General features: G+C 61.7%; 13 non-coding genes and 1 pseudogene across 13 annotated transcripts; all 14 read right to left on the reverse strand.

Annotated features, from left to right (window-relative positions):
• Nucleotides 1-735: 735 nt before the first annotated feature.
• Nucleotides 736-854, reverse strand: LOC146351634 (5S ribosomal RNA). Its single transcript, XR_014789786.1, has one exon. It is a non-coding gene; the product is annotated as a 5S ribosomal RNA (ribosomal RNA).
• Nucleotides 855-1,794: 940 nt separating this feature from the next.
• LOC146351635 (5S ribosomal RNA) lies at nt 1,795-1,913 on the reverse strand. The gene has a single exon (XR_014789787.1). It is a non-coding gene; the product is annotated as a 5S ribosomal RNA (ribosomal RNA).
• A 1,688-nt stretch (nt 1,914-3,601) lies between these two features.
• LOC146351636 (5S ribosomal RNA) lies at nt 3,602-3,720 on the reverse strand. The gene has a single exon (XR_014789760.1). It is a non-coding gene; the product is annotated as a 5S ribosomal RNA (ribosomal RNA).
• A 1,688-nt stretch (nt 3,721-5,408) lies between these two features.
• LOC146351637 (5S ribosomal RNA) lies at nt 5,409-5,527 on the reverse strand. The gene has a single exon (XR_014789788.1). It is a non-coding gene; the product is annotated as a 5S ribosomal RNA (ribosomal RNA).
• Nucleotides 5,528-6,470: 943 nt separating this feature from the next.
• On the reverse strand, nt 6,471-6,589 carry LOC146351638 (5S ribosomal RNA). The gene has a single exon (XR_014789789.1). It is a non-coding gene; the product is annotated as a 5S ribosomal RNA (ribosomal RNA).
• Nucleotides 6,590-8,276: 1,687 nt separating this feature from the next.
• On the reverse strand, nt 8,277-8,395 carry LOC146351639 (5S ribosomal RNA). Its single transcript, XR_014789761.1, has one exon. It is a non-coding gene; the product is annotated as a 5S ribosomal RNA (ribosomal RNA).
• A 1,688-nt stretch (nt 8,396-10,083) lies between these two features.
• Nucleotides 10,084-10,202, reverse strand: LOC146351640 (5S ribosomal RNA). The gene has a single exon (XR_014789790.1). It is a non-coding gene; the product is annotated as a 5S ribosomal RNA (ribosomal RNA).
• A 943-nt stretch (nt 10,203-11,145) lies between these two features.
• Nucleotides 11,146-11,264, reverse strand: LOC146351641 (5S ribosomal RNA). Its single transcript, XR_014789791.1, has one exon. It is a non-coding gene; the product is annotated as a 5S ribosomal RNA (ribosomal RNA).
• Nucleotides 11,265-12,951: 1,687 nt separating this feature from the next.
• LOC146351642 (5S ribosomal RNA) lies at nt 12,952-13,070 on the reverse strand. The gene has a single exon (XR_014789792.1). It is a non-coding gene; the product is annotated as a 5S ribosomal RNA (ribosomal RNA).
• Nucleotides 13,071-14,013: 943 nt separating this feature from the next.
• On the reverse strand, nt 14,014-14,132 carry LOC146351643 (5S ribosomal RNA). Its single transcript, XR_014789793.1, has one exon. It is a non-coding gene; the product is annotated as a 5S ribosomal RNA (ribosomal RNA).
• Nucleotides 14,133-15,820: 1,688 nt separating this feature from the next.
• Nucleotides 15,821-15,939, reverse strand: LOC146351644 (5S ribosomal RNA; annotated as a pseudogene).
• A 940-nt stretch (nt 15,940-16,879) lies between these two features.
• LOC146351645 (5S ribosomal RNA) lies at nt 16,880-16,998 on the reverse strand. Its single transcript, XR_014789717.1, has one exon. It is a non-coding gene; the product is annotated as a 5S ribosomal RNA (ribosomal RNA).
• Nucleotides 16,999-19,444: 2,446 nt separating this feature from the next.
• LOC146351646 (5S ribosomal RNA) lies at nt 19,445-19,563 on the reverse strand. The gene has a single exon (XR_014789794.1). It is a non-coding gene; the product is annotated as a 5S ribosomal RNA (ribosomal RNA).
• Nucleotides 19,564-20,503: 940 nt separating this feature from the next.
• On the reverse strand, nt 20,504-20,622 carry LOC146351647 (5S ribosomal RNA). The gene has a single exon (XR_014789796.1). It is a non-coding gene; the product is annotated as a 5S ribosomal RNA (ribosomal RNA).
• Nucleotides 20,623-21,506: the final 884 nt, after the last annotated feature.

Below are 21,506 nucleotides of genomic sequence, written 5' to 3' on the forward strand. Positions count from 1 at the left end.
CTCTGGTGGAAGAAGGCCATAGCCAGCGGGCCAGGAGCTTCAGGGGCAGCCAGAGTGTACTGCAAAAGGGAAGCGGCGGCAGCAGGTGTGCTGGGGCTCAGGCTGGCTGAAGAGAGGAAGGGAAAAGGAAGCAGGAAGAGCCAAAGGAGGAAAAGCCTACATCACCCGGCGCTTCCGGGCGGTCTCCCACCCAAGTAGTATCCAGGCCTGACGAGATCGGGCATGTTCAGGGCAGTATGGCTGTAGAAGCTGCGCCGCTTTGCTGCCAGTGCCTTTAAGCAGAGATACAGCAACAAGGCACCGTCGGAGCAAAAGGCTGCGTTGAGCCAGTTTTCCCCCGACAAAATGCTGCGGTGAGCCAGTTTTCCTCCAGCAGCTGCGCTGGGGCACAGGCTGGCTGAAAAGAGGAAGGGAAAAGGGAGCGGGAAGAGCAAAAGAAGGAAAAGCCTACAGCACCCGGCATTTCCGGGCGGTCTCCCACCCAAGTAGTATCCAGGCCTGACGAGCTCGGGCGCGTTCAGGGCAGTATGGCTGTAGAAGCTGCGCCGCTTTGCTGCCAGTGCCTTTAAGCAGAGATACAGCAACAAGGCACCGTCGGAGCAAGAGGCTGCGTTGAGTCAGTTTTCCCCCGACAAAATGCTGCGGTGAGCCAGTTTTCCTCCAGCAGCTGCGCTGGGGCACAGGCTGGCTGAAAAGAGGAAGGGAAAAGGGAGTGGGAAGAGCAAAAGGAGGAAAAGCCTACAGCACCCGGTATTCCCAGGCGGTCTCCCATCCAAGTACTAACCAGGCCTGACCCTGCTTAGCTTCCGAGATCAGACGAGATCGGGCGCGTTCAGGGTAGTATGGCCGTAGACGCTCTGCTGCCTTGCCACCACCGCCTTTAAGCAGGAGCCCTGCAAGAACACACCCGCAACTTCTAATGCAGCAGCGAGGCAGTCTCCCTCTACCCCTCGCGTCGCCTGCCTCGCTGCATGGGCCTCATTCTCCTGCTTCTGTCGCCTGCACCTTGGCTTCCCTGCCTTTCGCCCTTCTGAAAAGGCACTGAAACACCGCTGCTGCCCCGACACGCACTCCAGCGCTCCATAGGCGTCTCAAGTCTCCCTGGAGCTGCATCTCCACAAGGTTGCGCCGGGACGAGGGAACAGCAGGGTTGCCGCTAGAGGCAGCCCCGCCCCGCCACACCACCGGGATGAATGTCCGGAAGCCGTCACGGGGGAGGGGGGAACAGCCCCTCTCGCAGGCTGGGCAAGGCCGCTGCATGTCCCCCATTCCGCCCCACCAGTGGGTTGCACTGGCCTAGTTTTCCAAAGGCTTGGAGGGAAAAGCCCCCCGCCCAAGCCCTCCTCTGCCCTGTGGTGGAGGAAGGCCATAGCCAGCGGGCCAGGAGCTTCAGGGGCAGCAAGAGTGTGCTGCAAAAGGGAAGCGGTGGCAGCAGCTGCGCTGGGGATCAGGTTGGCTGAAGAGAGAAAAGGAAAAGGAAGCAGGAAGAGCCAAAGGAGGAAAAGCCTACATCACCCGGCGTTTCCGGGCGGTCTGCCACCCAAGTAGTATCCAGGCCTGACGAGCTCGGGCGCGTTCAGGGCAGTATGGCTGTAGAAGCTGCGCCACTTTGCTGCCAGTGCGTTTAAGCAGAGACACAGCAACAAGGCACCGTCGGAGCAAAAGGCTGCGTTGAGCCAGTTTTCCCCTGACAAAATGCTGCGGTGAGCCAGTTTTCCTCCAGCAGCTGCGCTGGGGCACAGGCTGGCTGAAAAGAGGAAGGGAAAAGGGAGCGGGAAGAGCCAAAGGAGGAAAAGCCTACAGCACCCGGTATTCCCAGGCGGTCTCCCATCCAAGTACTAACCAGGCCTGACCCTGCTTAGCTTCCGAGATCAGACGAGATCGGGCGCGTTCAGGGTAGTATGGCCGTAGACGCTCTGCTGCCTTGCCACCACCGCCTTTAAGCAGGAGCCCTGCAAGAACACACCCGCAACTTCCAATGCAGCAGCGAGGCAGTATCCCTCTACCCCTCGCGTCGCCTGCCTCGCTGCGTGGGCCTCATTCTCCTGCTTCTGTCGCCTGCACCTTGGCTTCCCTGCCTTTCGCCCTTCTGAAAAGGCACTGAAACACCGCTGCTGCCCCGACACGCACTCCAGCGCTCCATAGGCGTCTCAAGTCTCCCTGGAGCTGCATCTCCACAAGGTTGCGCCGGGACGAGGGAACAGCAGGGTTGCCGCTAGAGGCAGCCCCGCCCCGCCGGACCACCGGGATGAATGTCCGGAAGCCGTCACGGGGGAGGGGGGAACAGCCCCTCTCGCAGGCTGGGCAAGGCCGCTGCATGTCCCCCATTCCGCCCCACCTGTGGGTTGCACTGGCCTAGTTTTCCAAAGGCTTGGAGGGAAAAGCCCCCCCCCCAAGCCCTCCTCTGCCCTCTGGTGGAAGAAGGCCATAGCCAGCGGGCCAGGAGCTTCAGGGGCAGCCAGAGTGTGCTGCAAAAGGGAAGCGGCGGCAGCAGGTGTGCTGGGGCTCAGGCTGGCTGAAGAGAGGAAGGGAAAAGGAAGCAAGAAGAGCCAAAGGAGGAAAAGCCTACATCACCCGGCGCTTCCGGGCGGTCTCCCACCCAAGTAGTATCCAGGCCTGACGAGATCGGGCATGTTCAGGGTACTATGGCCGTAGGCGCTCTGCAGCCTTGCCACCACCACCTTAAAGCAGGAGCCCCGCAGGAACACACCCGCAACGTCAAATGCAGCAGTGATCCAGTCTCCCCCTACCCTTCGCGTCGCCTGCCTGCCTTGCTGCATTGGGCTCATTCACCTGCTTCTGTCGCCTGCACCTTGGCTTCCCTGCCTTTCGCCCTTCTGAAAAGGCACTGAAACACCGCTGCTGCCCCGACACGCACTCCAGCGCTCCATAGGCGTCTCAAGTCTCCCTGGAGCTGCATCTCCACAAGGTTGTGCCGGGACGAGGGAACAGCAGGGTTGCCGCTAGAGGCAGCCCCGCCCCGCCACACCACCGGGATGAATGCCCGGAAGCCGTCACGGGGGAGGGGGGAACAGCCCCTCTCGCAGGCTGGGTAAGTCCGCTGCATGTCCCCCATTCCGCCCCACCAGTGGGTTGCACTGGCCTAGTTTTCCAAAGGCTTGGAGGGAAAAGCCCCCCGCCCAAGCCCTCCTCTGCCCTGTGGTGGAGGAAGGCCATAGCCAGCGGGCCAGGAGCTTCAGGGGCAGCAAGAGTGTGCTGCAAAAGGGAAGCGGTGGCAGCAGCTGCGCTGGGGCTCAGGTTGGCTGAAGAGAGAAAAGGAAAAGGAAGCAGGAAGAGCCAAAGGAGGAAAAGCCTACATCACCCGGCGCTTCCGGGCGGTCTCCCACCCAAGTAGTATCCAGGCCTGACGAGCTCGGGCGCGTTCAGGGCAGTATGGCTGTAGAAGCTGCGCCGCTTTGCTGCCAGTGCCTTTAAGCAGAGATACAGCAACAAGGCACCGTCGGAGCAAAAGGCTGCGTTGAGCCAGTTTTCCCCCGACAAAATGCTGCGGTGAGCCAGTTTTCCTCCAGCAGCTGCGCTGGGGCACAGGCTGGCTGAAAAGAGGAAGGGAAAAGGGAGCGGGAAGAGCAAAAGGAGGAAAAGCCTACAGCACCCGGTATTCCCAGGCGGTCTCCCATCCAAGTACTAACCAGGCCTGATCCTGCTTACCTTCCGAGATCAGACGAGATCGGGCGCGTTCAGGGTAGTATGGCCGTAGACGCTCTGGTGCCTTGCCACCACCGCCTTTAAGCAGGAGCCCTGCAAGAACACACCCGCAACTTCCAATGCAGCAGCGAGGCAGTCTCCCTCTACCCCTCGCGTCGCCTGCCTCGCTGCGTGGGCCTCATTCTCCTGCTTCTGTCGCCTGCACCTTGGCTTCCCTGCCTTTCGCCCTTCTGAAAAGGCACTGAAACACCGCTGCTGCCCCGAGACGCACTCCAGCGCTCCATAGGCGTCTCAAGTCTCCCTGGAGCTGCATCTCCACAAGCTTGCGCCGGGACGAGGGAACAGCAGGGTTGCCGCTAGAGGCAGCCCCGCCCCGCCACACCACCGGGATGAATGTCCGGAAGCCGTCACGGGGGAGGGGGGAACAGCCCCTCTCGCAGGCTGGGCAAGGCCGCTGCATGTCCCCCATTCCGCCCCACCTGTGGGTTGCACTGGCCTAGTTTTCCAAAGGCTTGGAGGGAAAAGCCCCCCGCCCAAGCCCTCCTCTGCCCTCTGGTGGAAGAAGGCCATAGCCAGCGGGCCAGGAGCTTCAGGGGCAGCCAGAGTGTGCTGCAAAAGGGAAGCGGCGGCAGCAGGTGTGCTGGGGCTCAGGCTGGCTGAAGAGAGGAAGGGAAAAGGAAGCAGGAAGAGCCAAAGGAGGAAAAGCCTACATCACCCGGCGCTTCCGGGCGGTCTCCCACCCAAGTAGTATCCAGGCCTGACGAGATTGGGCATGTTCAGGGTACTATGGCCGTAGGCGCTCTGCAGCCTTGCCACCACCACCTTAAAGCAGGAGCCCCGCAGGAACACACCCGCAACATCAAATGCAGCAGTGATCCAGTCTCCCCCTACCCTTCGCGTCGCCTGCCTGCCTTGCTGCATTGGGCTCATTCTCCTGCTTCTGTCGCCTGCACCTTGGCTTCCCTGCCTTTCGCCCTTCTGAAAAGGCACTGAAACACCGCTGCTGCCCCGACACGCACTCCAGCGCTCCGTAGACGTCTCAAGCCTCCCTGGAGCCGCATCTCCACAAGGTTGCGCCGGGACGAGGGAACAGCAGGGTTGCCGCTAGAGGCAGCCCCGCCCCGCCACACCACTGGGATGAATGCCTGGAAGCCGTCACGGGGGAGGGGGGAACAGCCCCTCTCGCAGGCTGGGTAAGTCCACTGCATGTCCCCCATTCCGCCCCACCAGTGGGTTGCACTGGCCTAGTTTTCCAAAGGCTTGGAGGGAAAAGCCCCCCGCCCAAGCCCTCCTCTGCCCTGTGGTGGAGGAAGGCCATAGCCAGCGGGCCAGGAGCTTCAGGGGCAGCAAGAGTGTGCTGCAAAAGGGAAGCGGTGGCAGCAGCTGCGCTGGGGCTCAGGTTGGCTGAAGAGAGAAAAGGAAAAGGAAGCAGGAAGAGCCAAAGGAGGAAAAGCCTACATCACCCGGCGCTTCCGGGCGGTCTCCCACCCAAGTAGTATCCAGGCCTGACGAGCTCGGGCGCGTTCAGGGCAGTATGGCTGTAGAAGCTGCGCCGCTTTGCTGCCAGTGCCTTTAAGCAGAGATACAGCAACAAGGCACCGTCGGAGCAAAAGGCTGCGTTGAGCCAGTTTTCCCCCGACAAAATGCTGCGGTGAGCCAGTTTTCCTCCAGCAGCTGCGCTGGGGCACAGGCTGGCTGAAAAGAGGAAGGGAAAAGGGAGCGGGAAGAGCAAAAGGAGGAAAAGCCTACAGCACCCGGTATTCCCAGGCGGTCTCCCATCCAAGTACTAACCAGGCCTGACCCTGCTTAGCTTCCGAGATCAGACGAGATCGGGCGCGTTCAGGGTAGTATGGCCGTAGACGCTCTGCTGCCTTGCCACCACCGCCTTTAAGCAGGAGCCCCGCAGGAACACACCCGCAACGTCAAATGCAGCAGTGATCCAGTCTCCCCCTACCCTTCACGTCGCCTGCCTGCCTTGCTGCATTGGGCTCATTCTCCTGCTTCTGTCGCCTGCACCTTGGCTTCCCTGCCTTTCGCCCTTCTGAAAAGGCACTGAAACACCGCTGCTGCCCCGACACGCACTCCAGCGCTCCGTAGACGTCTCAAGCCTCCCTGGAGCTGCATCTCCACAAGGTTGCGCCGGGACGAGGGAACAGCAGGGTTGCCGCTAGAGGCAGCCCCGCCCCGCCACACCACCGGGATGAATGTCCGGAAGCCGTCACGGGGGAGGGGGGAACAGCCCCTCTCGCAGGCTGGCAAGTCCGCTGCATGTCCCCCATTCCGCCCCACCTGTGGGTTGCACTGGCCTAGTTTTCCAAAGGCTTGGAGGGAAAAGCCCCCCGCCCAAGCCCTCCTCTGCCCTGTGGTGGAGGAAGGCCATAGCCAGCGGGCCAGGAGCTTCAGGGGCAGCCAGAGTGTGCTGCAAAAGGGAAGCGGTGGCAGCAGGTGTGCTGGGGCTCAGGCTGGCACAAGAGAGGAAGGGAAAAGGAAGCAGGAAGAGCCAAAGGAGGAAAAGCCTACATCACCCGGCATTTCCGGGCGGTCTCCCACCCAAGTAGTATCCAGGCCTGACGAGCTCGGGCGCGTTCAGGGCAGTATGGCTGTAGAAGCTGCGCCGCTTTGCTGCCAGTGCCTTTAAGCAGAGATACAGCAACAAGGCACCGTCGGAGCAAAAGGCTGCGTTGAGCCAGTTTTCCCCCGACAAAATGCTGCGGTGAGCCAGTTTTCCTCCAGCAGCTGCGCTGGGGCACAGGCTGGCTGAAAAGAGGAAGGGAAAAGGCAGCGGGAAGAGCAAAAGGAGGAAAAGCCTACAGCACCCGGTATTCCCAGGCGGTCTCCCATCCAAGTACTAACCAGGCCTGACCCTGCTTAGCTTCCGAGATCAGACGAGATCGGGCGCGTTCAGGGTAGTATGGCCGTAGACGCTCTGCTGCCTTGCCACCACCGCCTTTAAGCAGGAGCCCCGCAGGAACACACCCGCAACTTCCAATGCAGCAGCGAGGCAGTCTCCCTCTACCCCTCGCGTCGCCTGCCTCGCTGCGTGGGCCTCATTCTCCTGCTTCTGTCGCCTGCACCTTGGCTTCCCTGCCTTTCGCCCTTCTGAAAAGGCACTGAAACACCGCTGCTGCCCCGAGACGCGCTCCAGCGCTCCATAGGCGTCTCAAGTCTCCCTGGAGCTGCATCTCCACAAGCTTGCGCCGGGACGAGGGAACAGCAGGGTTGCCGCTAGAGGCAGCCCCGCCCCGCCACACCACCGGGATGAATGTCCGGAAGCCGTCACGGGGGAGGGGGGAACAGCCCCTCTCGCAGGCTGGGCAAGGCCGCTGCATGTCCCCCATTCCGCCCCACATGTGGGTTGCACTGGCCTAGTTTTCCAATGGCTTGGAGGGAAAAGCCCCCCCCCCAAGCCCTCCTCTGCCCTCTGGTGGAAGAAGGCCATAGCCAGCGGGCCAGGAGCTTCAGGGGCAGCCAGAGTGTGCTGCAAAAGGGAAGCGGCGGCAGCAGGTGTGCTGGGGCTCAGGCTGGCTGAAGAGAGGAAGGGAAAAGGAAGCAGGAAGAGCCAAAGGAGGAAAAGCCTACATCACCCGGCGCTTCCGGGCGGTCTCCCACCCAAGTAGTATCCAGGCCTGACGAGATCGGGCATGTTCAGGGTACTATGGCCGTAGGCGCTCTGCAGCCTTGCCACCACCACCTTAAAGCAGGAGCCCCGCAGGAACACACCCGCAACGTCAAATGCAGCAGTGATCCAGTCTCCCCCTACCCTTCGCGTCGCCTGCCTGCCTTGCTGCATTGGGCTCATTCTCCTGCTTCTGTCGCCTGCACCTTGGCTTCCCTGCCTTTCGCCCTTCTGAAAAGGCACTGAAACACCGCTGCTGCCCCGAGACGCACTCCAGCGCACCATAGGCGTCTCAAGTCTCCCTGGAGCTGCATCTCCACAAGGTTGCGCCGGGACGAGGGAACAGCAGGGTTGCCGCTAGAGGCAGCCCCGCCCCGCCACACCACCGGGATGAATGTCCGGAAGCCGTCACGGGGGAGGGGGGAACAGCCCCTCTCGCAGGCTGGCAAGTCCGCTGCATGTCCCCCATTCCGCCCCATCTGTGGGTTGCACTGGCCTAGTTTTCCAAAGGCTTGGAGGGAAAAGCCCCCCGCCCAAGCCCTCCTCTGCCCTGTGGTGGAGGAAGGCCATAGCCAGCGGGCCAGGAGCTTCAGGGGCAGCCAGAGTGTGCTGCAAAAGGGAAGCGGTGGCAGCAGCTGCGCTGGGGATCAGGTTGGCTGAAGAGAGAAAAGGAAAAGGAAGCAGGAAGAGCCAAAGGAGGAAAAGCCTACATCACCCGGCGTTTCCGGGCGGTCTCCCACCCAAGTAGTATCCAGGCCTGACGAGCTCGGGCGCGTTCAGGGCAGTATGGCTGTAGAAGCTGCGCCGCTTTGCTGCCAGTGCCTTTAAGCAGAGATACAGCAACAAGGCACCGTCGCAGCAAAAGGCTGCGTTGAGCCAGTTTTCCCCCGACAAAATGCTGCGGTGAGCCAGTTTTCCTCCAGCAGCTGCGCTGGGGCACAGGCTGGCTGAAAAGAGGAAGGGAAAAGGGAGCGGGAAGAGCAAAAGGAGGAAAAGCCTACAGCACCCGGTATTCCCAGGCGGTCTCCCATCCAAGTACTAACCAGGCCTGATCCTGCTTACCTTCCGAGATCAGACGAGATCGGGCGCGTTCAGGGTAGTATGGCCGTAGACGCTCTGGTGCCTTGCCACCACCGCCTTTAAGCAGGAGCCCTGCAAGAACACACCCGCAACTTCCAATGCAGCAGCGAGGCAGTCTCCCTCTACCCCTCGCGTCGCCTGCCTCGCTGCATGGGCCTCATTCTCCTGCTTCTGTCGCCTGCACCTTGGCTTCCCTGCCTTTCGCCCTTCTGAAAAGGCACTGAAACACCGCTGCTGCCCCGAGACGCACTCCAGCGCACCATAGGCGTCTCAAGTCTCCCTGGAGCTGCATCTCCACAAGGTTGCGCCGGGACGACGGAACAGCAGGGTTGCCGCTAGAGGCAGCCCCGCCCCGCCACACCACCGGGATGAATGTCCGGAAGCCGTCACGGGGGAGGGGGGAACAGCCCCTCTCGCAGGCTGGGCAAGGCCGCTGCATGTCCCCCATTCCGCCCCACCTGTGGGTTGCACTGGCCTAGTTTTCCAAAGGCTTGGAGGGAAAAGCCCCCCGCCCAAGCCCTCCTCTGCCCTCTGGTGGAAGAAGGCCATAGCCAGCGGGCCAGGAGCTTCAGGGGCAGCCAGAGTGTGCTGCAAAAGGGAAGCGGCGGCAGCAGGTGTGCTGGGGCTCAGGCTGGCTGAAGAGAGGAAGGGAAAAGGAAGCAGGAAGAGCCAAAGGAGGAAAAGCCTACATCACCCGGCGCTTCCGGGCGGTCTCCCACCCAAGTAGTATCCAGGCCTGACGAGATTGGGCATGTTCAGGGTACTATGGCCGTAGGCGCTCTGCAGCCTTGCCACCACCACCTTAAAGCAGGAGCCCCGCAGGAACACACCCGCAACATCAAATGCAGCAGTGATCCAGTCTCCCCCTACCCTTCGCGTCGCCTGCCTGCCTTGCTGCATTGGGCTCATTCTCCTGCTTCTGTCGCCTGCACCTTGGCTTCCCTGCCTTTCGCCCTTCTGAAAAGGCACTGAAACACCGCTGCTGCCCCGACACGCACTCCAGCGCTCCGTAGACGTCTCAAGCCTCCCTGGAGCCGCATCTCCACAAGGTTGCGCCGGGACGAGGGAACAGCAGGGTTGCCACTAGAGGCAGCCCCGCCCCGCCACACCACTGGGATGAATGCCCGGAAGCCGTCACGGGGGAGGGGGGAACAGCCCCTCTCGCAGGCTGGGTAAGTCCACTGCATGTCCCCCATTCCGCCCCACCAGTGGGTTGCACTGGCCTAGTTTTCCAAAGGCTTGGAGGGAAAAGCCCCCCGCCCAAGCCCTCCTCTGCCCTGTGGTGGAGGAAGGCCATAGCCAGCGGGCCAGGAGCTTCAGGGGCAGCAAGAGTGTGCTGCAAAAGGGAAGCGGTGGCAGCAGCTGCGCTGGGGCTCAGGTTGGCTGAAGAGAGAAAAGGAAAAGGAAGCAGGAAGAGCCAAAGGAGGAAAAGCCTACATCACCCGGCGTTTCCGGGCGGTCTCCCACCCAAGTAGTATCCAGGCCTGACGAGCTCGGGCGCGTTCAGGGCAGTATGGCTGTAGAAGCTGCGCCGCTTTGCTGCCAGTGCGTTTAAGCAGAGACACAGCAACAAGGCACCGTCGGAGCAAAAGGCTGCGTTGAGCCAGTTTTCCCCTGACAAAATGCTGCGGTGAGCCAGTTTTCCTCCAGCAGCTGCGCTGGGGCACAGGCTGGCTGAAAAGAGGAAGGGAAAAGGGAGCGGGAAGAGCAAAAGGAGGAAAAGCCTACAGCACCCGGTATTCCCAGGCGGTCTCCCATCCAAGTACTAACCAGGCCTGACCCTGCTTAGCTTCCGAGATCAGACGAGATCGGGCGCGTTCAGGGTAGTATGGCCGTAGACGCTCTGCTGCCTTGCCACCACCGCCTTTAAGCAGGAGCCCCGCAGGAACACACCCGCAACGTCAAATGCAGCAGTGATCCAGTCTCCCCCTACCCTTCACGTCGCCTGCCTGCCTTGCTGCATTGGGCTCATTCTCCTGCTTCTGTCGCCTGCACCTTGGCTTCCCTGCCTTTCGCCCTTCTGAAAAGGCACTGAAACACCGCTGCTGCCCCGACACGCACTCCAGCGCTCCATAGGCGTCTCAAGCCTCCCTGGAGCTGCATCTCCACAAGGTTGCGCCGGGACGAGGGAACAGCAGGGTTGCCGCTAGAGGCAGCCCCGCCCCGCCACACCACCGGGATGAATGTCCGGAAGCCGTCACGGGGGAGGGGGGAACAGCCCCTCTCGCAGGCTGGCAAGTCCGCTGCATGTCCCCCATTCCGCCCCACCTGTGGGTTGCACTGGCCTAGTTTTCCAAAGGCTTGGAGGGAAAAGCCCCCCGCCCAAGCCCTCCTCTGCCCTGTGGTGGAGGAAGGCCATAGCCAGCGGGCCAGGAGCTTCAGGGGCAGCCAGAGTGTGCTGCAAAAGGGAAGCGGTGGCAGCAGGTGTGCTGGGGCTCAGGCTGGCACAAGAGAGGAAGGGAAAAGGAAGCAGGAAGAGCCAAAGGAGGAAAAGCCTACATCACCCGGCATTTCCGGGCGGTCTCCCACCCAAGTAGTATCCAGGCCTGACGAGCTCGGGCGCGTTCAGGGCAGTATGGCTGTAGAAGCTGCGCCGCTTTGCTGCCAGTGCCTTTAAGCAGAGATACAGCAACAAGGCACCGTCGGAGCAAAAGGCTGCGTTGAGCCAGTTTTCCCCCGACAAAATGCTGCGGTGAGCCAGTTTTCCTCCAGCAGCTGCGCTGGGGCACAGGCTGGCTGAAAAGAGGAAGGGAAAAGGCAGCGGGAAGAGCAAAAGGAGGAAAAGCCTACAGCACCCGGTATTCCCAGGCGGTCTCCCATCCAAGTACTAACCAGGCCTGACCCTGCTTAGCTTCCGAGATCAGACGAGATCGGGCGCGTTCAGGGTAGTATGGCCGTAGACGCTCTGCTGCCTTGCCACCACCGCCTTTAAGCAGGAGCCCCGCAGGAACACACCCGCAACTTCCAATGCAGCAGCGAGGCAGTCTCCCTCTACCCCTCGCGTCGCCTGCCTCGCTGCGTGGGCCTCATTCTCCTGCTTCTGTCGCCTGCACCTTGGCTTCCCTGCCTTTCGCCCTTCTGAAAAGGCACTGAAACACCGCTGCTGCCCCGAGACGCGCTCCAGCGCTCCATAGGCGTCTCAAGTCTCCCTGGAGCTGCATCTCCACAAGCTTGCGCCGGGACGAGGGAACAGCAGGGTTGCCGCTAGAGGCAGCCCCGCCCCGCCACACCACCGGGATGAATGTCCGGAAGCCGTCACGGGGGAGGGGGGAACAGCCCCTCTCGCAGGCTGGGCAAGGCCGCTGCATGTCCCCCATTCCGCCCCACATGTGGGTTGCACTGGCCTAGTTTTCCAATGGCTTGGAGGGAAAAGCCCCCCCCCCAAGCCCTCCTCTGCCCTCTGGTGGAAGAAGGCCATAGCCAGCGGGCCAGGAGCTTCAGGGGCAGCCAGAGTGTGCTGCAAAAGGGAAGCGGCGGCAGCAGGTGTGCTGGGGCTCAGGCTGGCTGAAGAGAGGAAGGGAAAAGGAAGCAGGAAGAGCCAAAGGAGGAAAAGCCTACATCACCCGGCGCTTCCGGGCGGTCTCCCACCCAAGTAGTATCCAGGCCTGACGAGATCGGGCATATTCAGGGTACTATGGCCGTAGGCGCTCTGCAGCCTTGCCACCACCACCTTAAAGCAGGAGCCCCGCAGGAACACACCCGCAACGTCAAATGCAGCAGTGATCCAGTCTCCCCCTACCCTTCGCGTCGCCTGCCTGCCTTGCTGCATTGGGCTCATTCTCCTGCTTCTGTCGCCTGCACCTTGGCTTCCCTGCCTTTCGCCCTTCTGAAAAGGCACTGAAACACCGCTGCTGCCCCGAGACGCACTCCAGCGCACCATAGGCGTCTCAAGTCTCCCTGGAGCTGCATCTCCACAAGGTTGCGCCGGGACGACGGAACAGCAGGGTTGCCGCTAGAGGCAGCCCCGCCCCGCCACACCACCGGGATGAATGTCCGGAAGCCGTCACGGGGGAGGGGGGAACAGCCCCTCTCGCAGGCTGGCAAGTCCGCTGCATGTCCCCCATTCCGCCCCATCTGTGGGTTGCACTGGCCTAGTTTTCCAAAGGCTTGGAGGGAAAAGCCCCCCGCCCAAGCCCTCCTCTGCCCTGTGGTGGAGGAAGGCCATAGCCAGCGGGCCAGGAGCTTCAGGGGCAGCCAGAGTGTGCTGCAAAAGGGAAGCGGTGGCAGCAGCTGCGCTGGGGATCAGGTTGGCTGAAGAGAGAAAAGGAAAAGGAAGCAGGAAGAGCCAAAGGAGGAAAAGCCTACATCACCCGGCGTTTCCGGGCGGTCTCCCACCCAAGTAGTATCCAGGCCTGACGAGCTCGGGCGCGTTCAGGGCAGTATGGCTGTAGAAGCTGCGCCGCTTTGCTGCCAGTGCGTTTAAGCAGAGACACAGCAACAAGGCACCGTCGGAGCAAAAGGCTGCGTTGAGCCAGTTTTCCCCTGACAAAATGCTGCGGTGAGCCAGTTTTCCTCCAGCAGCTGCGCTGGGGCACAGGCTGGCTGAAAAGAGGAAGGGAAAAGGGAGCGGGAAGAGCAAAAGGAGGAAAAGCCTACAGCACCCGGTATTCCCAGGCGGTCTCCCATCCAAGTACTAACCAGGCCTGACCCTGCTTAGCTTCCGAGATCAGACGAGATCGGGCGCGTTCAGGGTAGTATGGCCGTAGACGCTCTGCTGCCTTGCCACCACCGCCTTTAAGCAGGAGCCCCGCAGGAACACACCCGCAACGTCAAATGCAGCAGTGATCCAGTCTCCCCCTACCCTTCACGTCGCCTGCCTGCCTTGCTGCATTGGGCTCATTCTCCTGCTTCTGTCGCCTGCACCTTGGCTTCCCTGCCTTTCGCCCTTCTGAAAAGGCACTGAAACACCGCTGCTGCCCCGACACGCACTCCAGCGCTCCATAGGCGTCTCAAGCCTCCCTGGAGCTGCATCTCCACAAGGTTGCGCCGGGACGAGGGAACAGCAGGGTTGCCGCTAGAGGCAGCCCCGCCCCGCCACACCACCGGGATGAATGTCCGGAAGCCGTCACGGGGGAGGGGGGAACAGCCCCTCTCGCAGGCTGGCAAGTCCGCTGCATGTCCCCCATTCCGCCCCACCTGTGGGTTGCACTGGCCTAGTTTTCCAAAGGCTTGGAGGGAAAAGCCCCCCGCCCAAGCCCTCCTCTGCCCTGTGGTGGAGGAAGGCCATAGCCAGCGGGCCAGGAGCTTCAGGGGCAGCCAGAGTGTGCTGCAAAAGGGAAGCGGTGGCAGCAGCTGCGCTGGGGATCAGGTTGGCTGAAGAGAGAAAAGGAAAAGGAAGCAGGAAGAGCCAAAGGAGGAAAAGCCTACATCACCCGGCGTTTCCGGGCGGTCTCCCACCCAAGTAGTATCCAGGCCTGACGAGCTCGGGCGCGTTCAGGGCAGTATGGCTGTAGAAGCTGCGCCGCTTTGCTGCCAGTGCCTTTAAGCAGAGATACAGCAACAAGGCACCGTCGGAGCAAAAGGCTGCGTTGAGCCAGTTTTCCCCCGACAAAATGCTGCGGTGAGCCAGTTTTCCTCCAGCAGCTGCGCTGGGGCACAGGCTGGCTGAAAAGAGGAAGGGAAAAGGGAGCGGGAAGAGCAAAAGGAGGAAAAGCCTACAGCACCCGGTATTCCCAGGCGGTCTCCCATCCAAGTACTAACCAGGCCTGACCCTGCTTAGCTTCCGAGATCAGACGAGATCGGGCGCGTTCAGGGTAGTATGGCCGTAGACGCTCTACTGCCTTGCCACCACCGCCTTTAAGCAGGAGCCCTGCAAGAACACACCCGCAACTTCCAATGCAGCAGCGAGGCAGTCTCCCTCTACCCCTCGCGTCGCCTGCCTCGCTGCGTGGGCCTCATTCTCCTGCTTCTGTCGCCTGCACCTTGGCTTCCCTGCCTTTCGCCCTTCTGAAAAGGCACTGAAACACCGCTGCTGCCCCGAGACGCGCTCCAGCGCTCCATAGGCGTCTCAAGTCTCCCTGGAGCTGCATCTCCACAAGCTTGTGCCGGGACGAGGGAACAGCAGGGTTGCCGCTAGAGGCAGCCCCGCCCCGCCACACCACCGGGATGAATGTCCGGAAGCCGTCACGGGGGAGGGGGGAACAGCCCCTCTCGCAGGCTGGGCAAGGCCGCTGCATGTCCCCCATTCCGCCCCACATGTGGGTTGCACTGGCCTAGTTTTCCAATGGCTTGGAGGGAAAAGCCCCCCCCCCAAGCCCTCCTCTGCCCTCTGGTGGAAGAAGGCCATAGCCAGCGGGCCAGGAGCTTCAGGGGCAGCCAGAGTGTGCTGCAAAAGGGAAGCGGCGGCAGCAGGTGTGCTGGGGCTCAGGCTGGCTGAAGAGAGGAAGGGAAAAGGAAGCAGGAAGAGCCAAAGGAGGAAAAGCCTACATCACCCGGCGCTTCCGGGCGGTCTCCCACCCAAGTAGTATCCAGGCCTGACGAGATCGGGCATGTTCAGGGTACTATGGCCGTAGGCGCTCTGCAGCCTTGCCACCACCACCTTAAAGCAGGAGCCCCGCAGGAACACACCCGCAACGTCAAATGCAGCAGTGATCCAGTCTCCCCCTACCCTTCGCGTCGCCTGCCTGCCTTGCTGCATTGGGCTCATTCTCCTGCTTCTGTCGCCTGCACCTTGGCTTCCCTGCCTTTCGCCCTTCTGAAAAGGCACTGAAACACCGCTGCTGCCCCGACACGCACTCCAGCGCTCCATAGGCGTCTCAAGTCTCCCTGGAGCTGCATCTCCACAAGGTTGCGCCGGGACGAGGGAACAGCAGGGTTGCCGCTAGAGGCAGCCCCGCCCCGCCACACCACCGGGATGAATGTCCGGAAGCCGTCACGGGGGAGGGGGGAACAGCCCCTCTCGCAGGCTGGGCAAGTCCGCTGCATGTCCCCCATTCCGCCCCACCTGTGGGTTGCACTGGCCTAGTTTTCCAAAGGCTTGGAGGGAAAAGCCCCCCGCCCAAGCCCTCCTCTGCCCTGTGGTGGAGGAAGGCCATAGCCAGCGGGCCAGGAGCTTCAGGGGCAGCAAGAGTGTGCTGCAAAAGGGAAGCGGTGGCAGCAGCTGCGCTGGGGCTCAGGTTGGCTGAAGAGAGAAAAGGAAAAGGAAGCAGGAAGAGCCAAAGGAGGAAAAGCCTACATCACCCGGCGCTTCCGGGCGGTCTCCCACCCAAGTAGTATCCAGGCCTGACGAGCTCGGGCGCGTTCAGGGCAGTATGGCTGTAGAAGCTGCGCCACTTTGCTGCCAGTGCCTTTAAGCAGAGACACAGCAACAAGGCACCGTCGGAGCAAAAGGCTGCGTTGAGCCAGTTTTCCCCTGACAAAATGCTGCGGTGAGCCAGTTTTCCTCCAGCAGCTGCGCTGGGGCACAGGCTGGCTGAAAAGAGGAAGGGAAAAGGGAGCGGGAAGAGCAAAAGGAGGAAAAGCCTACAGCACCCGGTATTCCCAGGCGGTCTCCCATCCAAGTACTAACCAGGCCTGACCCTGCTTAGCTTCCGAGATCAGACGATATTGGGCGCGTTCAGGGTAGTATGGCCGTAAACGCTCTGGTGCCTTGCCACCACCGCCTTTAAGCAGGAGCCCTGCAAGAACACACCCGCAACTTCTAATGCAGCAGCGAGGCAGTCTCCCTCTACCCCTCGCGTCGCCTGCCTCGCTGCATGGGCCTCATTCTCCTGCTTCTGTCGCCTGCACCTTGGCTTCCCTGCCTTTCGCCCTTCTGAAAAGGCACTGAAACACCGCTGCTGCCCCGACACGCACTCCAGCGCTCCATAGGGGTCTCAAGTCTCCCTGGAGCTGCATCTCCACAAGCTTGCGCCGGGACGAGGGAACAGCAGGGTTGCCGCTAGAGGCAGCCCCGCCCCGCCACACCACCGGGATGAATGCCCGGAAGCCGTCACGGGGGAGGGGGGAACAGCCCCTCTCGCAGGCTGGGCAAGTCCGCTGCATGTCCCCCATTCCGCCCCACATGTGGGTTGCACTGGCCTAGTTTTCCAAAGGCTTGGAGGGAAAAGCCCCCCGCCCAAGCCCTCCTCTGCCCTCTGGTGGAGGAAGGCCATAGCCAGCGGGCCAGGAGCTTCAGGGGCAGCCAGAGTGTGCTGCAAAAGGGAAGCGGTGGCAGCAGGTGTGCTGGGGCTCAGGCTGGCTCAAGAGAGGAAGGGAAAAGGAAGCAGGAAGAGCCAAAGGAGTAAAAGCCTACATCACCCGGCATTTCCGGGCGGTCTCCCACCCAAGTAGTATCCAGGCCTGACGAGCTCGGGCGCGTTCAGGGCAGTATGGCTGTAGAAGCTGCGCCACTTTGCTGCCAGTGCCTTTAAGCAGAGATACAGCAACAAGGCACCGTCGGAGCAAAAGGCTGCGTTGAGCCAGTTTTCCCCCGACAAAATGCTGCGGTGAGCCAGTTTTCCTCCAGCAGCTGCGCTGGGGCACAGGCTGGCTGAAAAGAGGAAGGGAAAAGGCAGCGGGAAGAGCAAAAGGAGGAAAAGCCTACAGCACCCAGTATTCCCAGGCGGTCTCCCATCCAAGTACTAACCAGGCCTGACCCTGCTTAGCTTCCGAGATCAGACGAGATCGGGCGCGTTCAGGGTAGTATGGCCGTAGACGCTCTGCTGCCTTGCCACCACTGCCTTTAAGCAGGAGCCCTGCAAGAACACACCCGCAACTTCTAATGCAGCAGCGAGGCAGTCTCCCTCTACCCCTCGCGTCGCCTGCCTCGCTGCATGGGCCTCATTCTCCTGCTTCTGTCGCCTGCACCTTGGCTTCCCTGCCTTTCGCCCTTCTGAAAAGGCACTGAAACACCGCTGCTGCCCCGAGACGCGCTCCAGCGCTCCATAGGCGTCTCAAGTCTCCCTGGAGCTGCATCTCCACAAGCTTGCGCCGCGACGAGGGAACAGCAGGGTTGCCGTTAGAGGCAGCCCCGGCCCGCCACACCACCGGGATGAATGTCCGGAAGCCATCACGGGGGAGGGGGGAACAGCCCCTCTCGCAGGCTGGCAAGTCCGCTGCATGTCCCCCATTCCGCCCCACCTGTGGGTTGCACTGGCCTAGTTTTCCAAAGGCTTGGAGGGAAAAGCCCCCCGCCCAAGCCCTCCTCTGCCCTCTGGTGGAGGAAGGCCATAGCCAGCGGGCCAGGAGATTCAGGGGCAGCCAGAGTGTGCTGCAAAAGGGTAGTATGGCCGTAGACGCTCTGCTGCCTTGCCACCACCGCCTTTAAGCAGGAGCCCTGCAAGAACACACCCGCAACTTCTAATGCAGCAGCGAGGCAGTCTCCCTCTACCCCTCGCGTCGCCTGCCTCGCTGCCTCATTCTCCTTCAGGGGCAGCCAGAGTGTGCTGCAAAAGGGAAGCGGCGGCAGCAGGTGTGCTGGGGCTCAGGCTGGCACAAGAGAGGAAGGGAAAAGGAAGCAGGAAGAGCCAAAGGAGGAAAAGCCTACATCACCCGGCATTTCCGGGCGGTCTCCCACCCAAGTAGTATCCAGGCCTGACGAGATCGGGCGCGTTCAGGGCAGTATGGCTGTAGAAGCTGCGCCACTTTGCTGCCAGTGCGTTTAAGCAGAGACACAGCAACAAGGCACCGTCGGAGCAAAAGGCTGCGTTGAGCCAGTTTTCCCCTGACAAAATGCTGCGGTGAGCCAGTTTTCCTCCAGCAGCTGCGCTGGGGCACAGGCTGGCTGAAAAGAGGAAGGGAAAAGGGAGCGGGAAGAGCAAAAGGAGGAAAAGCCTACAGCACCCGGTATTCCCAGGCGGTCTCCCATCCAAGTACTAACCAGGCCGAGATCAGACGAGATCGGGCGCGTTCAGGGTAGTATGGCCGTAGACGCTCTGCTGCCTTGCCACCACCGCCTTTAAGCAGGAGCCCTGCAAGAACACAGCCGCAACTTCTAATGCAGCAGCGAGGCAGTCTCCCTCTACCCCTCGCGTCGCCTGCCTCGCTGTGTGGGCCTCATTCTCCTGCTTCTGTCGCCTGCACCTTGGCTTCCCTGCCTTTCGCCCTTCTGAAAAGGCACTGAAACACCGCTGCTGCCCCGACACGCACTCCAGCGCTCCATAGGCGTCTCAAGTCTCCCTGGAGCTGCATCTCCACAAGGTTGCGCCGGGACGAGGGAACAGCAGGGTTGCCGCTAGAGGCAGCCCCGCCCCGCCACACCACCGGGATGAATGTCCGGAAGCCGTCACGGGGGAGGGGGGAACAGCCCCTCTCGCAGGCTGGGCAAGGCCGCTGCATGTCCCCCATTCCGCCCCACATGTGGGTTGCACTGGCCTAGTTTTCCAATGGCTTGGAGGGAAAAGCCCCCCCCCCAAGCCCTCCTCTGCCCTCTGGTGGAAGAAGGCCATAGCCAGCGGGCCAGGAGCTTCAGGGGCAGCCAGAGTGTGCTGCAAAAGGGAAGCGGCGGCAGCAGGTGTGCTGGGGCTCAGGCTGGCTGAAGAGAGGAAGGGAAAAGGAAGCAGGAAGAGCCAAAGGAGGAAAAGCCTACATCACCCGGCGCTTCCGGGCGGTCTCCCACCCAAGTAGTATCCAGGCCTGACGAGATCGGGCATGTTCAGGGCAGTATGGCTGTAGAAGCTGCGCCGCTTTGCTGCCAGTGCCTTTAAGCAGAGATACAGCAACAAGGCACCGTCGGAGCAAAAGGCTGCGTTGAGCCAGTTTTCCCCCGACAAAATGCTGCGGTGAGCCAGTTTTCCTCCAGCAGCTGCGCTGGGGCACAGGCTGGCTGAAAAGAGGAAGGGAAAAGGGAGCGGGAAGAGCAAAAGAAGGAAAAGCCTACAGCACCCGGCATTTCCGGGCGGTCTCCCACCCAAGTAGTATCCAGGCCTGACGAGCTCGGGCGCGTTCAGGGCAGTATGGCTGTAGAAGCTGCGCCGCTTTGCTGCCAGTGCCTTTAAGCAGAGATACAGCAACAAGGCACCGTCGGAGCAAAAGGCTGCGTTGAGTCAGTTTTCCCCCGACAAAATGCTGCGGTGAGCCAGTTTTCCTCCAGCAGCTGCGCTGGGGCACAGGCTGGCTGAAAAGAGGAAGGGAAAAGGGAGTGGGAAGAGCAAAAGGAGGAAAAGCCTACAGCACCCGGTATTCCCAGGCGGTCTCCCATCCAAGTACTAACCAGGCCTGACCCTGCTTAGCTTCCGAGATCAGACGAGATCGGGCGCGTTCAGGGTAGTATGGCCGTAGACGGTCTGCTGCCTTGCCACCACCGCCTTTAAGCAGGAGCCCTGCAAGAACACACCCGCAACTTCCAATGCAGCAGCGAGACAGTCTCCCTCTACCCCTCGCGTCGCCTGCCTCGCTGCGTGGGCCTCATTCTCCTGCTTCTGTCGCCTGCACCTTGGCTTCCCTGCCTTTCGCCCTCCTGAAAAGGCACTGAAACACCGCTGCTGCCCCGACACGCACTCCAGCGCTCCATAGGCGTCTCAAGTCTCCCTGGAGCTGCATCTCCACAAGGTTGCGCCGGGACGAGGGAACAGCAGGGTTGCCGCTAGAGGCAGCCCCGCCCCGCCACACCACCGGGATGAATGTCCGGAAGCCGTCACGGGGGAGGGGGGAACAGCCCCTCTCGCAGGCTGGGCAAGGCCGCTGCATGTCCCCCATTCCGCCCCACCAGTGGGTTGCACTGGCCTAGTTTTCCAAAGGCTTGGAGGGAAAAGCCCCCCGCCCAAGCCCTCCTCTGCCCTGTGGTGGAGGAAGGCCATAGCCAGCGGGCCAGGAGCTTCAGGGGCAGCAAGAGTGTGCTGCAAAAGGGAAGCGGTGGCAGCAGCTGCGCTGGGGCTCAGGTTGGCTGAAGAGAGAAAAGGAAAAGGAAGCAGGAAGAGCCAAAGGAGGAAAAGCCTACATCACCCGGCGCTTCCGGGCGGTCTCCCACCCAAGTAGTATCCAGGCCTGACGAGCTCGGGCGCGTTCAGGGCAGTATGGCTGTAGAAGCTGCGCCACTTTGCTGCCAGTGCGTTTAAGCAGAGACACAGCAACAAGGCACCGTCGGAGCAAAAGGCTGTGTTGAGCCAGTTTTCCCCTGACAAAATGCTGCGGTGAGCCAGTTTTCCTCCAGCAGCTGCGCTGGGGCACAGGCTGGCTGAAAAGAGGAAGGGAAAAGGGAGCGGGAAGAGCCAAAGGAGGAAAAGCCTACAGCACCCGGTATTCCCAGGCGGTCTCCCATCCAAGTACTAACCAGGCCTGACCCTGCTTAGCTTCCGAGATCAGACGAGATCGGGCGCGTTCAGGGTAGTATGGCCGTAGACGCTCTGCTGCCTTGCCACCACCGCCTTTAAGCAGGAGCCCTGCAAGAACACACCCGCAACTTCTAATGCAGCAGCGAGGCAGTCTCCCTCTACCCCTCGCGTCGCCTGCCTCGCTGCGTGGGCCTCATTCTCCTGCTTCTGTCGCCTGCACCTTGGCTTCCCTGCCTTTCGCCCTTCTGAAAAGGCACTGAAACACCGCTGCTGCCCCGAGACGCGCTCCAGCGCTCCATAGGCGTCTCAAGTCTCCCTGGAGCTGCATCTCCACAAGCTTGCGCCGGGACGAGGGAACAGCAGGGTTGCCGCTAGAGGCAGCCCCGCCCCGCCACACCACCGGGATGAATGTCCGGAAGCCGTCACGGGGGAGGGGGGAACAGCCCCTCTCGCAGGCTGGCAAGTCCGCTGCATGTCCCCCATTCCGCCCCATCTGTGGGTTGCACTGGCCTAGTTTTCCAAAGGCTTGGAGGGAAAAGCCCCCCGCCCAAGCCCTCCTCTGCCCTGTGGTGGAGGAAGGCCATAGCCAGCGGGCCAGGAGCTTCAGGGGCAGCCAGAGTGTGCTGCAAAAGGGAAGCGGCGGCAGCAGGTGTGCTGGGGCTCAGGCTGGCACAAGAGAGGAAGGGAAAAGGAAGCAGGAAGAGCCAAAGGAGGAAAAGCCTACATCACCCGGCGCTTCCGGGCGGTCTCCCACCCAAGTAGTATCCAGGCCTGACGAGATTGGGCATGTTCAGGGTACTATGGCCGTAGGCGCTCTGCAGCCTTGCCACCACCACCTTAAAGCAGGAGCCCCGCAGGAACACACCCGCAACATCAAATGCAGCAGTGATCCAGTCTCCCCCTACCCTTCGCGTCGCCTGCCTGCCTCGCTGCATGGGCCTCATTCTCCTGCT

The sequence above is a fragment of the Heloderma suspectum genome, chromosome 3 (assembly GCF_057233095.1).
Source record: "Heloderma suspectum isolate Gila_16-S chromosome 3, 16-S_ref, whole genome shotgun sequence".
Lineage (NCBI taxonomy): Eukaryota > Metazoa > Chordata > Lepidosauria > Squamata > Helodermatidae > Heloderma > Heloderma suspectum.